Consider the following 15,231-nt stretch of genomic DNA (forward strand, 5'->3'; position numbering starts at 1 on the left):
TGCTTCCACATCTGTGGAATCCCTCATGATGCAGTTTACTGTTGGTGTGTGGTGAAGTCATACATGAGCTCCTGGAAGTTTCCTCCTGGCTGCTTCATTCCCACACCTCTGCTGAAGATGAGGCTTCTGCTGTCTGTTATTACCTCATCTCTTTCCACTCCCTCACATTAGATAAGTACTCTGAAAAGGCAAGTTGGGAGAGGTTGGAATTTTAGGGTTGAGACCACAGGATCTGGAGTTTGTATTAGTTAAGGCTATGGGAACAACAACAAACCCACAAAATCTCTGAAGTCTTACGGAATTAGAAAATCACGAATTTGTTTCTCACTTTCAGAAAGTCTGATGCACATCTCAGAATTCCCACAGAAACTCTCCTCCATGTGGTGCCACCTGGATTTAGACTTTTCTTCTGTTTTGACATTCTGCCATCTCATCTCAGCTCTTGGTTTCTGTGGTTGCCACCCTTCCATGGCTCAGTTCATAAGAGACGCACATCATTGCCATCTGCTCATAATTTGTTTTGCTCACAGTCCATTGGCCTTATGACTGCAGCTGGACCGCATGGAGACTGGGACATTAGGCTCAGACTAATCGGTGAGCACTACCGTTGGGTGCAGGCAGACCTGGTATCAATTCATAGTTCTGCTTTTTGCTGGTTTGTAAACCCGGACAAATTTGTTAATATTTCTTTGCCTCAGTTTCCTCACTTGTAAAACAGGGGGCAGAATAGGTCTTTCACATGGTGCCGAATGAGATGTGTAAAGACACAAAGTAAGTTCTCAAGGAAAGAAACGATAACTAGGAGTACTAGCAGGAGTCACCCTGGGAAATGAATATAATTACCACAGGTCAGGGCTTAAATTGTTATAAAGAATGTGTACTAGGAGATCACAGTGGTGAGAGTTCACTCCCAGTAGGGATGACAAAAGGAAGCCTCATGTTGGAGAAAGCATTTGAGTTGGGTTCTGAAAAATTCGCTCCTCCTCCTTTAAATCTCTGGAGGAAAAAGCAGTGTTGTAAAGACTGGGGCATTAGGGAGAAGAAAATTAGTGCTGAGGAGATTTCAGTGTGTTCTGACCTGAAATGAAAAAAAAAAAAAAAAAAAAAAAAGACTAAATGACAAGTAAGATGGTATAAGTTTTGAGTCAGTAGTCTGTGATTTATAAATGAAAGACCCCAATCCTGCTTACATTATTCTGGGGTGTGCTGTGAGGCTGAGTAAAAATCATTTCCCTCTGAGTTTGGACAACTACAAGATTTAGTCTCCAAAATTCTGAGGTAGGGGATGAAACAGCCCTATAAGGAGGAACCTGGTTCTTTCATAAAAAGTCTGAAGCACAGTGATAGCTAGATTTTTTTTTTTATACCTTTCAAACAAAAGAAATTTATTGAGTTTAATTATGGGGATGAAGGGTGAATAAGACTCATACGGTATTTCTAACTATCCTAAAGGGTATCATGCTCAATGAAATGTCAGAGAAAGACAAATACTGTATTATTTCACTTTCATGTGGAGTCTGAAAAAACAAACAAACAAAAAGAAGAAACGGATCTGTAAACACAGAAAATGAACTGATGGCTGCCACATGGGGAAAATAGACAAAAGGGATAAAGGAGAAGGGGAGTTATAGGCCTCCAGTCATGGAATGACTAAGTCATGGGGATGAAAAAGCTAGCAAAAAGAATACAGTCAGTAATATTGTAATAACTTTGTATGGCAACATGGGAACTGCGCTCATTGTGGTGAGCATTGCATAATGTATAGAACTGTCTAATCACTATGTTGTACACTCACAAATAATATAACATTGTATGTCACTCTACTTCAATTAAAAAATAAAAAGTGGTGACTAAGGTATTTCCTTGCTTTGGGACCAGCCTGTTTCCTGGCTCTCTGATCTTTGATTTAAGAGCTCAGCTTGTGAACGTCACATTTCACCCTTGATTTGGAGGACTTGTGAAATAGAAACTCTCTGGTTTGCCTGACCTGCCCTTTCCCCTCAATTCTTGACCCTGCTTATTTGCCCAATTTTGGGGGCTCCTCACAAATTTTGGTATCAACCTTAGTTGGCCCATGCCTCAGAAAGCCTCTTCGGCCTGGCTCAGCCAAGACACTCTACCAGCTCAATCCTAGGAAGCCCAGTTTGCTGCTTTTATGCTGGTGACGTCAAGAGTGAATGCCCTGGATTTCAGGCCACCTCTGTCTAGAATCCTGTGCCTGCCACTTACCGGTCAAATGACCTGAGTCAAGACCCTAATCCTCTTTGTGACGCAGTTTTCTCACTTGGAAAGTGAAGATAATAGTAATAGGACCGATTTCATCGGTGGTTGTAAGGATTAAGTAAGGATTAAGTTGAGTGCCTGGCCTGTAGTAGTGCCTGGCCTGGCCTGGGAATGGAGTAATCTTTACCTTTTGCCCCTCCCCCCATCCCGTTTGTGGCCACCTTGTTACTAGGAATGAAGTAATCTTACTTTTTAAAATTTCCATCTGGTATTATTTAGAGCAAGGGTGCCCTAGGGGGATAAGGAAGGAAGCCATTAATGCGGCCCAAGAGAAGCTGGAAAGGCTCCACAGAAATGATAACACTAGGCAGGACTTGGATTGATGAGTGATTTCACGGAGGAGGACTTGGAACGAGGGTAATCTAAGAAGAGAGAGACTGATAGAAAAAGCGAGGTATGAGACAAAGTGGTAGTTCATTCAACTCATGGAACACTGGATGAATGGAGGGGTCTGAAAAGGAAGAGGCATGACAAGTGTCAAGGCTGGAGAAGTATGACAAAGGAAAATTAGGACTTCAGTGCTAAAGCAGTGAGTTGGTCCTATACTCCTAGACAACAGGAAGCCAATGAAGATCTTCAGGCACGGAAATGATTATGGTCAGGTGTGGAAGATCACACTGGCTGTTGTGTGAATGATCAATTACAGTGAACTGGAAGTTTAGCAAGAAAGTCCAGCTGAGGAGGCTGTTTCATTAACTTGGGTGGAGGAATAATGTGAGAACTTTATATAATGAGCCATTAGTAATGACTACCCTAACCCTTCCTTCTTCCTCTTGGATTTTTGGATGGTGCATGAGGTTTTTTTGCTTGCTTTGTTTTTTTTCTGTTCCTGTATATTTATGTTTTGCCCCAAATGCATAATATGAAAAAAGTCAGTCCTTATATTAAAAGTTCACAGTATAAACCCAATACACTGCTTTCTCCCTACTCACCCATTGCATTACTCAACTTGAAAACCTTCCTATGGCCAATGGAGCCTATGGTGGGTTAAAATGTATTTGATGCAGTACCGTAGCTTTAAGTATGTATGAGCTTCAGTGACCCAGAATTCTGCCCTTCCTCTGCTTCACTTGTCACACTATTAGCAATATCCCTGGGTGAGTGACCTAGGGTTAAGGATTAAGTTTAAAAACCATCTTGGCATTTTTATGCTTGCATTGGTTGGACTTAGACTGAGATTTCATTAAATATTTAATTTTATTTGGTTTCTGCAGGGTAAAGTCTAAAAGAACTCCAAATGGTCTTTTATTTTTACAGTTCACCTGCACTTGTTACTCTTCATTGAAAGGATCTTGCTTTCAGATGCAAAGTTATTTCAAGAATTTTACTAGCATATGCATTATTTCAAGTGTTTTGAATTATGTTACCTATAGAACTAATCCATCAAGAGCTTGGTAAAAGCCCTACACAGGTTTGGAGAGTGTGTCCAATTGGAATTCTAAGCCATATTCCCTGTCCAAACCTTCCCTTCATTTATCAAACTCATGTCCCCCCTCCCACCCCTCCTTGTTTGGCACCTCCTGAAAAAGTAGTGAAGCTACCTATGGATTTAGAAATTCCTTTTCTCAAGGCAACTAGAGCAAAAATCTACAAAGATAAAAGAAAGCTCTGGCAGAGATTTTTTTTTCCCACACATGTTTCTGTTTAGTTCAGAAAGACTATACACATGCCAAGCAATGCAGCGTTCCTTTTCATTAATATTGAATGAAAGGTTTTTAGAGTCAGCCCTTTTGCCACTCTTTGAAACATTCCTCTTCATTAAGCAACCCTTAGAAATGTTTGACCCAACCTGATTAGTAATCGGGTTCCTCTTCCCTTTCTCTTTTTGCTCGGGTCTTCGGAGTAGGAGAAGGTAACTAACTGGTGCTGTCTCTTTTCCCCAGAGGCAATTAATCACATTAATTGTGATAAAATTGCTGTTGGAAGCATACCCCCCTTCTCTTGGAGGATTTTGAGTTTTTTAGTGGGCTTTTTGGGGAACCTCCAGCTGACACTAAAGACTCTTTTTTGTTATTAGCATCTTTTGTGACTCTTTCGGGGTGTGCTGGAAAGATCCAAGGAATTATAGATCGTCTGTGCTTCCAAAGCCACTAGAGGTCCCCCTTAATTTTTCTTTTCTTTACACCTACATTGCCATCTTCATTGAGAAACCATCTCTCAGTTTCTGTGCAGCCAGCCTCTGGAGGAATACGAGAGCTATATTCAGATATATGAAAGTCCATCAAGTGGAGGAGGATTTAATGTTTTTTTTTTTTTTTTTTTTTCTGGCAAAACACTAAATATATTTATAAGTCATCTTTGTCTGGAACCAAATGAGGAAAAACAGGTGGAGAGAGGAGAGGAGGGGAGGTGAGGTGAGGTTTAAAAGTTCCAATCATTCACAAAAGATAAAAGACATCTTCTGATAGCAGCATGGAAGCAGTCAGCTGTGCTGAGCAGACCATCCTGGGCCGACTGCAGACCAACTGTGTCCCAACAGGAGTCTCAGAGCCCCAATCCTCGGCTAGTCCGGGGAAGTGGGTAGTAGTTTGATTGTTACTGTTGTTGCTCATCCTGGTATTGGCAGATATGTTAAATACCACAACTTTTAATGAGTCCTGGGCAAATATGAGGTCACTGTATGATTATTTATCTGGAGATATAGGTGTATGTTCGAGAAGGGGAGCAGGGGGGTTCAGCTTGGGCAGCTGGATCATTTAGGAAGTCCCAGATGAGGATTGTGTCATCATGTGAACTACTGACAATCTGGAATTCATCAAACTGGAGTCAGAAAACTCTTCCAGAATGCTCCACAAGGGTCCGTAGACAGAGTGTCCCTGCAGGAGCACGGGGGTCCAGAGCAGCTACAAGATCAAGATCCCACACTTTAATTTTTCCATCATAGGCCCCACTGACTATCCTCTTGTTATGGAATCGAATACAGCGCACCAGTTCCTCATGGCCTTCTAATACTCGTAAACATGCACCACATTCTATGTCCCATAATCTAATAGTGTTGTCAGATGAGCCACTCACGACCAGTCTGTCTCGGTACTGCAAACAGGCAATGCCACGTTTATGTCCATTTAAGGTCTTCACAAATTCACAAGTACTTGTGTTCCATACCTTTATAGTTTTGAAATAGAGCTCTGAGTGATAGTACCAGGGTACATAGGTGAAAATGTCAGGAGGCAAGCGTTTTTCCCAATGTATGACCTGGAGGTCTGCAGAATGCTAATGGGTGCTCCGGTGCTAATTGGAGTGTGGAAGGTTTCAGGGTTAAATAAATTAGGAAATACTGCATTAAAGTGGTTAAATGGATTTCTTTATCAAAGCCAATGGATGTTTAGGTATCTAAAAGGAGCATATGATATAAGCATATCTGACCATGGAATGTTTCATGGAGAAGATTAAAGGATAAGTATTCCTGAGTTAAGCACTGAGAAAGTTGACTTGCTGCCTAGCACGAGGATAAATTTTACTATTATAAGTTAGGAACCTTAGATGCGAGTTATAGATGCAGTCAAATGCTGTGGGACCCTGAACACAAATATAAACACCTTGGGATTCAGTTATTTGTAAAACAGGAAGTACAACTTCCAGCTTTTGATCTTGATGAAGTCCCAGCAGTTCATTTTTGCCCTTGCTTCCCTTGCCTTTTATGATGTAGCTAAGAAGAAGTTGCTGCAGCTAAGGTTGAAGAGGTTGCTACCTGTGTTCTCCTCAAGAATTTTGATGGATTCCTGTCTCACTCTGAGATCTTTCATCCATTTTGAGTCTATTTTCATGTGTGGTGTAAGGAAATGGTTAAGTTTCATTCTTCTGCACATGGCTGTTGAATTTTCCCAACATTATTTGTTGAAGAGACTGTCTTTTATTCATTGGGCATTCTTCCTGCTTTGTTGATTAGTTGACCATAGAGTTGATGGTCCATTTCTGGGCTCTCTGTTCTGTTCCATTGATCTATGTGTCTTTTTTTGTGCCAGTACCATGCAGACTTGATGGTTACAGATTTGTAATAGGATAGATCATTTCTTGAGGGAGGAGAGCTTGTTTGAAGATTCTAGCAGGGGAGCATAGCTACTCATATAACTTTGACTGAAAAATGGTCCTCCTCTATTGAGGAAAGTTGTCTGCTTGAAACAGCATGCAGCTTTGGGAGGGATGCACTTGGGGTGGGAAGAGAGAAAGGGGACACCCACCTACCCAGCTGGATCATCAAAATCAACCTTGGTGATCAATCAGGTGGCAGACTTTGTAGGCAGATTGCTTTTACATCCGCATAACATTTTTTTAGTGCTGAATAGCACTCCATTGTCTGGATGTAAGACAGTTTATTTATCCATTCATGTACTGAAGAACATCTTGGTTGCTTTTAAGATTTGTAAATTATGAATAAAGCTTCTATAAATGTCCACATGAATGTTTTTGTGTGTACATAAGTCTTCAACTCCTTTGGGTGAATATCAAGTTGTACAATTGTATAAGAGTATATTTACTTTTGTTATGCTCCACAAATGAGTGAAACCATATGATAATTGACTCTCTCTGCTTGACTTATTTCACTCAGCATAATCTCTTCCAGTCCCGTCCATGTTGCTACAAAAGTTGGGTATTCATCCTTTCTGATGGAGGCATAATACTCCATAGTGTATATGGACCACATCTTCCTTATCCATTCGTCCGTTGAAGGGCATCTTGGTTCTTTCCACAGTTTGGCAACTGTGGCCATTGCTGCTATAAACATTGGGGTACAGATGGCCCTTCTTTTCATGACATCTGTATCTTTGGGGTAAATACCCAGGGGTGCAATTGCAGGGTCATAGGGAAGTTCTATTTTTAATTTCTTGAGGAATCTCCACACTGTTCTCCAAAGAGGCTGCACCAACTTGCATTCCCATCAACAGTTTAAGAGGGTTCCCCTTTCTCCACATCCTCTCCAACACATGTTGTTTCCTGTTTTGTTAATTTTGGCCATTCTAACTGGTGTAAGGTGATATCTCAATGTGGTTTTAATTTGAATCTCCCTGAGGGCTAATGATGATGAACATTTTTTCATGTGTCTGATAGCCATTTGTATGTCTCGATGGGAGAAGTGTCTGTTCATATCTTCTTCCCATTTTTTGATATGTTTGCCTGTTTTGTGAGTGTTGAGTTTCAGGAGTTCATTATAGATCTTGGATATCAACCTTTTGTCTGTACTGTTATTTGCAAATATCTTCTCCCATTCCGTGGGTTGCCTCCTTGTTTTTTTGACTGTTTCCTTTGCTGTGCAGAAGCTTTTGATTTTGATGAAGTCCCAAAAGTTTATTTTCGCTTTTGTTTCCTTTGCCTTTGGAGACTTACACATATGGTTTCACTTATTTGTGGAGCATAACAAATATCATGGAGGACAAGGGGTGTTAGAGAGGAGAAGGGAGTTGGGGTAAATTGGAAGGGGAGGTGAATCATGAGAGACTATGGACTCTAAAAAACAATCTGAGGGGTTTGAAGTGGCGGGGGGGTGGAAGGTTGGGGTACCAGATGGTGGGTATTATAGAGGACACGGATTGCATGGAGCACTGGGTGTGGTGAAAAAATAATGAATACTGTTTTTCTGAAAAGAAATAAATTGAAAAATTAAAAAAAAATAAAAAAAATATAAAATAAAATAAAATATATATAAACTGTATCAACACTCGGAAAAAAAAAAAAAAGAAAATAATGAAGACCACAGCATAGAGAACAAGGATTTATGAGGCTGATATGAAAGTTCTGATTGGTCTACATGTCACCTCTGGAATTTGAGGGAAAAATTCTGTGGTATAGTACAAATTATTTGTATTTGAACAATATGGATTTGAGCAGATTTTTTTCAATAAATACAGTACAGTACTAAAAAAAAAAAGAGTGTATTTACTTTTGTAAGAAAACTTCAAATTGTTTTCCAAAGTGACTGCACCATTTTGCATTCCCACCAGCAATGTATGAGAGTTTCTATTGTTCCACATTTGGTTGAACACTTTTGGTGGTGTCAATGGTCTGGATTTTGGCTATCTAATAGGTATATAGTTATATCTCATTTTTAAAAATTTCTTTTCAGTGTTTGAGAATTCATTGTTTATGCACCACACCCAGTGCTCCATGCAATACATACCATCCATAATATCCACCATACTCAACCAACCCTCCACCCACCTCCCCTTCAAAACCCTATCTCATTGTTTTTTAATTTGCATCTCTCTGATGACATATGATATGGAACATTTTCACGTGCTTATTTGCCATCCATATATCTTCTTTGGTGAAGGATATGTTAAGGTCTTTTGTCCATTTAAAAACCAGATTGTTTATTTTCTTATTGTAGTGTTTTAAGGGTTCTTTATGTATTTTGAAAACAGTCCTTAGTCAGATGGGTCTTGTGCAAATATTTTCTCCCAATCCATGACTTGTCTTTTCATTCTTTTGATATTGTCTTTTGCAGAGCATGAACTTTCAATTTTTATGAAGTCCAGTTTTAATTATTCTTTTATGGATCACACTGTTGTTGCTGTCATACCCAAGTCAGCCAGATTTTATTTTAATGCTATCTTTTAGAAGTTTTATGGTATTATGTTTTGCAATTAGATTTATGATAGATTTTGAGTTAATTTTTGTGAAGCATGTAAGGTCTGTGCCTAGATTCATTTTTGTTTGTATGTGGATATCTAGTTGTTCCAACACCATTTATTGAAAGCTATGATGTTTTAAGAAGGATAGAAACAATCTCAGAGTATTCAGAAGGAAGAAACCAAGATGATAAAGAGGCTTTATACTATGCTATTGGAGAACCAGTCTAAGTTTCATGGGGTGCTGAAATCTGAGAAGAGAAAACCATCATGGGACTTAATACCTGCCTTTGGATATTTGAGGGGTCATTAGAGGTATGAATGATTAGAATCTTATGAAACTTGAGTGAATTTGGCCAGGAAGTAGAAGGAAATAGATTTTAGCTCCTTTTCACAATTTTCTGAAAGCCAGAGATTTTCAGAAATGGGATAGATTGGCACAAGAGAAAATGAGTTCCCCTTTACTAGATGCTTCCATGGGATGTAGTTCAGCTCTGAGTAGTAAAAGAACTAGATTATATAAAATATCTCTTCTAATTTTGTGATTCTGGGCTCTTAAGCCTTGCTTAGTTAGATATACCACTTAATCATTGTAAATACATAACAATCAAAAAGAATGATAGCACGATTTAGCTGTATTTTGGAGAAAGTTAGAAATAATACTGGGGAAAAACAAAGAAAAAAAATCACTATCAGGATGTAATATATGAGCACATTTTTGGGGATGGTCTAACTCTACTGTGGATTTTACTAGAGAGTCATTAGCCCACTTTATAGCTATCCACAATCCACAGCCATGGGTAAGCTTTGAGTAAGATGCTTTTAACCTTTGAGACATATAAGCCAGGGTCTGAAAGTGCCAATTACAGAACTGTTCGGCCATCCAGCCATATGTCTAGGCATTTTTGTATCTTCTACATATTTTGTCAAGATATCATAACCTAGAATAACTCAATGGGACCTTCATTTTGTTTGTATTATTATTTTTTTATTTTTTAAAGATTTTATTTATTCGACAGAGAGAGAGAGCACAAGCAGGGGGAGAGGCAGAGGGAGAGGGAGAAGCAGGTTCCCTACAGAGATAGGGAGACCCAAAATGGGATTAAATCCCAGGACTCTGGGATCATGACCTGAGCCAAAGGCAGTAGCTTAACCAACTGAGCCATCCAGATGCCAGAGGGAGAAGCAGGTTCCCTACAGAGATAGGGAGACCCAAATGGGATTAAATCCCAGGACTCTGGGATCATGACCTGAGCCAAAGGCAGTAGCTTAACCAACTGAGCCATCCAGATGCCCTTCATATATAAATATATATATATAATATATATATATTATATATATATATATTTTATTTATTTGACACACAGAGATCACAAGTAGGCAGAGAAGCAGGCAGAGAGAGGGAGAAGCAGGCTCCCTGCCAAGCAGATAGCCCGATGTAGGGCTTGATCCCGGGACCCTGAGATCAGGACCTGAGCTGAAGGCAGAGGCTCAATCCCCTGAGCCACCCAGACACCCCTTAAGATTTTATTTACTTATTTATTTGTCGGGGGTAGAGAGAGAGAGAGAGAGAGCACAAGTAGGCAGAGAGGTAGGCAGAGGCAAAGAGAGCAGCAGGATCCCTGCTGAGCAAGGAGCCCAACATGGGACTTGATCCCAGGATCCTGGGAACATGACCTGAGCGAAAGGCATTGGCTTAACCGACTGAGCCACCCAGGCACCCCCATTTTTAAAACAAGTACATATTAAGCAACTATTTCGTGCCAGCTAGTAACCATACTGAAGTTGTCCATGTTTCACAGTTATAAGAAAGAACAATCTTCAATCATTATTTCATTGGAGCTGATTTTCAATTCAATATAACAAAGATTTCTATTCACTGATCATCCTAAAACTAAGGATTTTGTTCCTGGAGCTGAGGAATTTCGTAGTGCTCCAATATACTTCAGAAATGTGTCTTTTGTGAAAAGTCTGTGAAGGAATGAGGCCAGGAAAATATATATCTAGTTCATAGTTGGGAACATTGAGCTGAGACTAATTTTTATTGAACTGGCTGCATGAATTTATAGTCATATATAGTGAATACTGTAGTTGAAAGTTATAATTTTTGTTAATGTTGGCAACATGGAAGCTGATTAATTATTCTCTATGCTTTAGATAGGCATGGTTTGTATATTGATCATAGGCCATGAGTGACACTTCAAAGAAGTTGAAGCTCAAGTTGAAAACCCTGTTGACTGTTATAGGATCAAGTGTCTCCTGGGTAGGATTAGTGTGATAATTTAACTTAATTTATTAATTTACTCAGAATTTAATTCCAGGATAATATTGTCTTTCCAAATTTGTTTTCTTTCCTTCTTCTCTCTCTTCCTCCTTCTCTTCCTCTCTATAATAAAATTTGTGTCATCCAATTTTTCTTCATGTTTTCATGTTTGCCACCAAACTCAGAACTAATTTTAGTATTTAGTCATGGAAAGTCACTCATTCATAATTCCTAGTTGACTATTCTCTCATCTTTTTAATGATCATGATTGTAGTTTTATTTGAACTATTTTATTAATATATATATATTTATATTATATATTCCTTCAAATTGTTTTTAGAAATGTGCAAAATCTACATGATACATACATTAAAAAAATGCAGGCAGGAGAAGTACTATTAATAGATGAAACTGCTTGCATTGCACTAATAGTTTTGAATGTCTTAAATTTTCACTTCACACCAGAGAATCAGGCTCTATCATAAGGAAACACATCATATAAAAATATTAAACATGAGTTAAGACAAGGATGGGTGCCATCTACTTAGTGTTTTCATATTAAATGGAACTTTCCACTACTCACAGAGTTTTTCCAAAATAAATACTTTGATTCTCTTTGCCAATTTCCCTGTCTCCCATGATAAACAGAAATAATTTTATAATTGTATGTAGAACTTCAAGTTTAGGAACCTACTACATCCTAGACAGGGCTAGACCTCTTGGAGAGGGGCACATGGAAGGTGGATATCTGTGGAGACTACCACGGCGTGGCTCAATGGATGCAGAAGCGGTCAAGCTAGTGTTGATAGGATGCACCTGGTAGAAGCTCTAGTGCCAGAGAAGTCATCAGGTAGGGTGGGGAGATCTAGCACGTGCTTGGAGGTCTGGTTATCAAATTTGGCTATGCACTGGAATCATCTGGGAAGCTTTAGAAACTACTGATGCCTGGGGAAGAGTGATGAGGTCAGTATGGCAGAGGTTTTTTTGTTTTTTTTTGTTTTTGGTGGGGGGAGGGTGGTCAAGGCCTTTTTCTCCTGAAGCATAACTGTCTAAACCATTACTAGCCTTTGGAAGATGTGGGGTTGGTTGCCTTCCATAGGGCTTAGGACTGGAAGGAAGCTGGGATTTTTTTCTTTAGAAAGACACTGGTGAATAGTCCTCATGATTCTTTTGGAAGGAAATGTTCTATTTTCGTTCGAATAATGTTGGCCCCTTTGATGCTGGCTTTAGTGTCACCTCTGCCTTATTCCTCAGGAAAAGAGACTTTGTCTCAAAAAGAAACAATCTATTTGCTTGTTTCAAATGACACTTCATATAATCAATACATAAGAAATTATTTTGGTGAAGGATGTAGGACCTGAAGTTGACTGCATGGTTAGGAACGCTTTCTCTACCTCACTAGCATTGTGACTCTGGGCTAGTTACTTAATGCCCTTCCATGTAGAAGGCATATATTAGTAATGCCAACCTCTTAGGTTTTTATTGTAAGCATGAGATAATGTAATATAGGCAAACAATGTTGAAGATGGCCTGGTATATAGCTAACACTAGGTCAGTGGATATCCGCATGCCGTCCTTAGACCAGAAGCATAGCATCATAAAGGGACTTGATAGAAATGGAGATTCTCTATGCCCATCAGAGACTTTCTGAGACTTACTGATTCAGAAACCCTGGGGGGTCAGGGTGGGGCAGCAATTTCTATTTTAAGCCTCCAAAAGATTCCGATGTTGACTGAAGTTTGATAGCCACTGTCTTAAAGATTACTTGCATTTTTAAAATTAATTCCTCCAACACACATTTTAAATAGTGAACTCATTCTGGCGGTTATTACACTGTCTAAAAATAAACATCCTTTTATAACTAATTAAACTATTTACATTTAAATAGCCAAACTATTCTTCTCAATTCATAATTTAAACAATTACTTTAAAGTGATTTATTTATAATTATCATTTTCATTACTGAGGAACCACTACAAGTTTTCCAACTGGGGTATACCAGTCCAGGAGAAAATTTTTTTCAACATTGTTCTGGGATACACACTTGCAGAACTTCAGGAATAAGGGTAGCTGACCAGAAACTTCCAAATCATGAAAAATCAAACTAGGTGGGACGATGCCACTTATGAAAGACCTGAAAGGGAAATTAAGCTTGAGCTAGGAAAAATCAACCCTGACTTTTGAACTTTTTTGAGTGTGGAAGTAGTGCAATAAATGGAAAGTGGAAAACTTGAGTAAGAGTGGGCAGGGCTGGATACCCAGGACCAGGGTCTTAGAGCAGCCAAGCTCCAAGAAATATGAAAGTTTCAGAGGTCTAGAGTGTAAGGATGGGGAATAGGCTGGGAGAGAAGCTCATTGGCTTTTACCAGAGACCATATGTCAAATTACAATAAAAGCAGTGACATGACTAGGTCCAAGGTTGTCATCCAAAGGGATATCTTCTTGTGGGCATTATGAAGCTTATGGGGTTTCTTAGATATAGGCTAGGCAATTGTTCTTATTTCCAGATCATCTTTCTTCATTGGCTAGTGGGTAGAGGCACGGGCTGTCAAGACAAAATAGATGATCTGGACCTCATCCCATGTCCTGAGATTGAGGGGGAAAACTTCAGTTCAGAGCACGTCTTTTCCAAGGTTTGTGCCAGCTGTACTGGATATGGGTAATCTAGACTCTGTTGCCCTGTGTCTCTGTGTGTGTTAGTGTAAGTGAGTGAAAGAAAGAAAGAGAGGGGTGCTCTCCTTGTTTATTCCTTTCTTTAACATTATTTCGTGCATCACTCTGGGTGTGCATTGTTTTCTCAGGAAAAGCTGGGTGTTCTGTGCTCTAAAGCCTTCCTTTACAGGGTCTAAGTGAGAATTATGTTGACTTCTACCCCTTGGGAAATCCTTGCTTAATGTTTTTTAGGTGTGCAGAGTCAGTTGTCTTTTATTCCTGCAGCTGTTGGGTGTTGGTGGGACAGAATTAAATTTCTGCCAGGTCACTGTAACATGAAAGTTTTCCTCCTGAGTAGATTTCGTGGTCGGGATAGGCAACACAGACCCTTGATTTCTAGAGATGCCTTACTTTGGACTTATCTATTGTAATGATAAGGTAGACTTAGTACTTGGATTATTGATTTGTGGAAAAGTTTGGGCATTAGGCACCAAATAAGTCTGGGAAGTTATTCAGGTCATACTCAAAGTCGTCACTTGGGTTTTGGTAGGTGAAGTTGCCCTAGGTCATCAGGATTGCCTCCACCTGTTTTATAAGCTCCATTTGTCAAACAGGGAAAACCATCAGCCTGCAGGGATACTGGAGGTATCTCTCCCTCCCATCCTCTCTCCTGTTCTCTTTCTCCCCCTTCTTTCTCTCTGTCATCTATCATCTATCCTGTGTCTATCATCTAGTTGATCTAGCTCTTTGTTTAGTCAAGGATTACACAATCACAGCATATGTATATGAAGATATTTCCATTGTCAGAATAAATTATTCCTCTTTAAAGCTTTATATAGCCTTTAGAGGCCTATTAAAAAAACAGCATGTGATCCTTCAAATGGCACTCTAAGTTATTGTTTTATCTCAAAAAGCTGTTTCAGTGAAATAGGAGTGAGTCTGAATACAATCCTGGTTCAATGCTTTCCCATCACCCAACTCTCCACCCTGTCTTTCCAGCACCACCACCTACTGAGAGAAGCAACAGGGTCCTTTGGTGCAAAGGAACAATGGGGACCTAGGAACCCCCTTTCAAGCGGATGTTGAAAGGATCCAATGGGCATTTAGTTCTCTTTTATTCCTGAGTCATTCTTCTTAATAATAGCTGAAAGTTCACCCTTAGGGCTCAGAAGAGTTAGAATGTTACAAGTGATAGAGGATCTTAAGAAAAAGAGTACAGACTCACTAGGAAGAAAACAGTAACCAGTTGTTCAACTGTGTGTGGGGAGGGGGAGAGAAAGAGAGCGCGCGCTTACACTTGGGTGTGTGTAAGGCACCTCATGCATAATACATCTTAGAAAGTGTAGGCACAGCTGGTGCCCAGACAGTGAGTCACGTGGTCTCTGAAACATCAAATAATCCTTTTCTGTTCATCTACTTCATAATTACAGCCTGCCAAATTTCCTTTTTTTTTTTTTTTAAATAAAT

General features: G+C 39.5%; 1 pseudogene; it reads right to left on the reverse strand.

The window, feature by feature from the left end:
- Positions 1-4,561: 4,561 nt before the first annotated feature.
- On the reverse strand, positions 4,562-8,417 carry LOC132010515 (F-box/WD repeat-containing protein 1A-like; annotated as a pseudogene).
- Between the last annotated feature and the right edge of the window lie 6,814 nt (positions 8,418-15,231).

The sequence above is a fragment of the Mustela nigripes genome, chromosome 2 (assembly GCF_022355385.1).
Source record: "Mustela nigripes isolate SB6536 chromosome 2, MUSNIG.SB6536, whole genome shotgun sequence".
Taxonomy (NCBI): Eukaryota; Metazoa; Chordata; class Mammalia; order Carnivora; family Mustelidae; genus Mustela; species Mustela nigripes.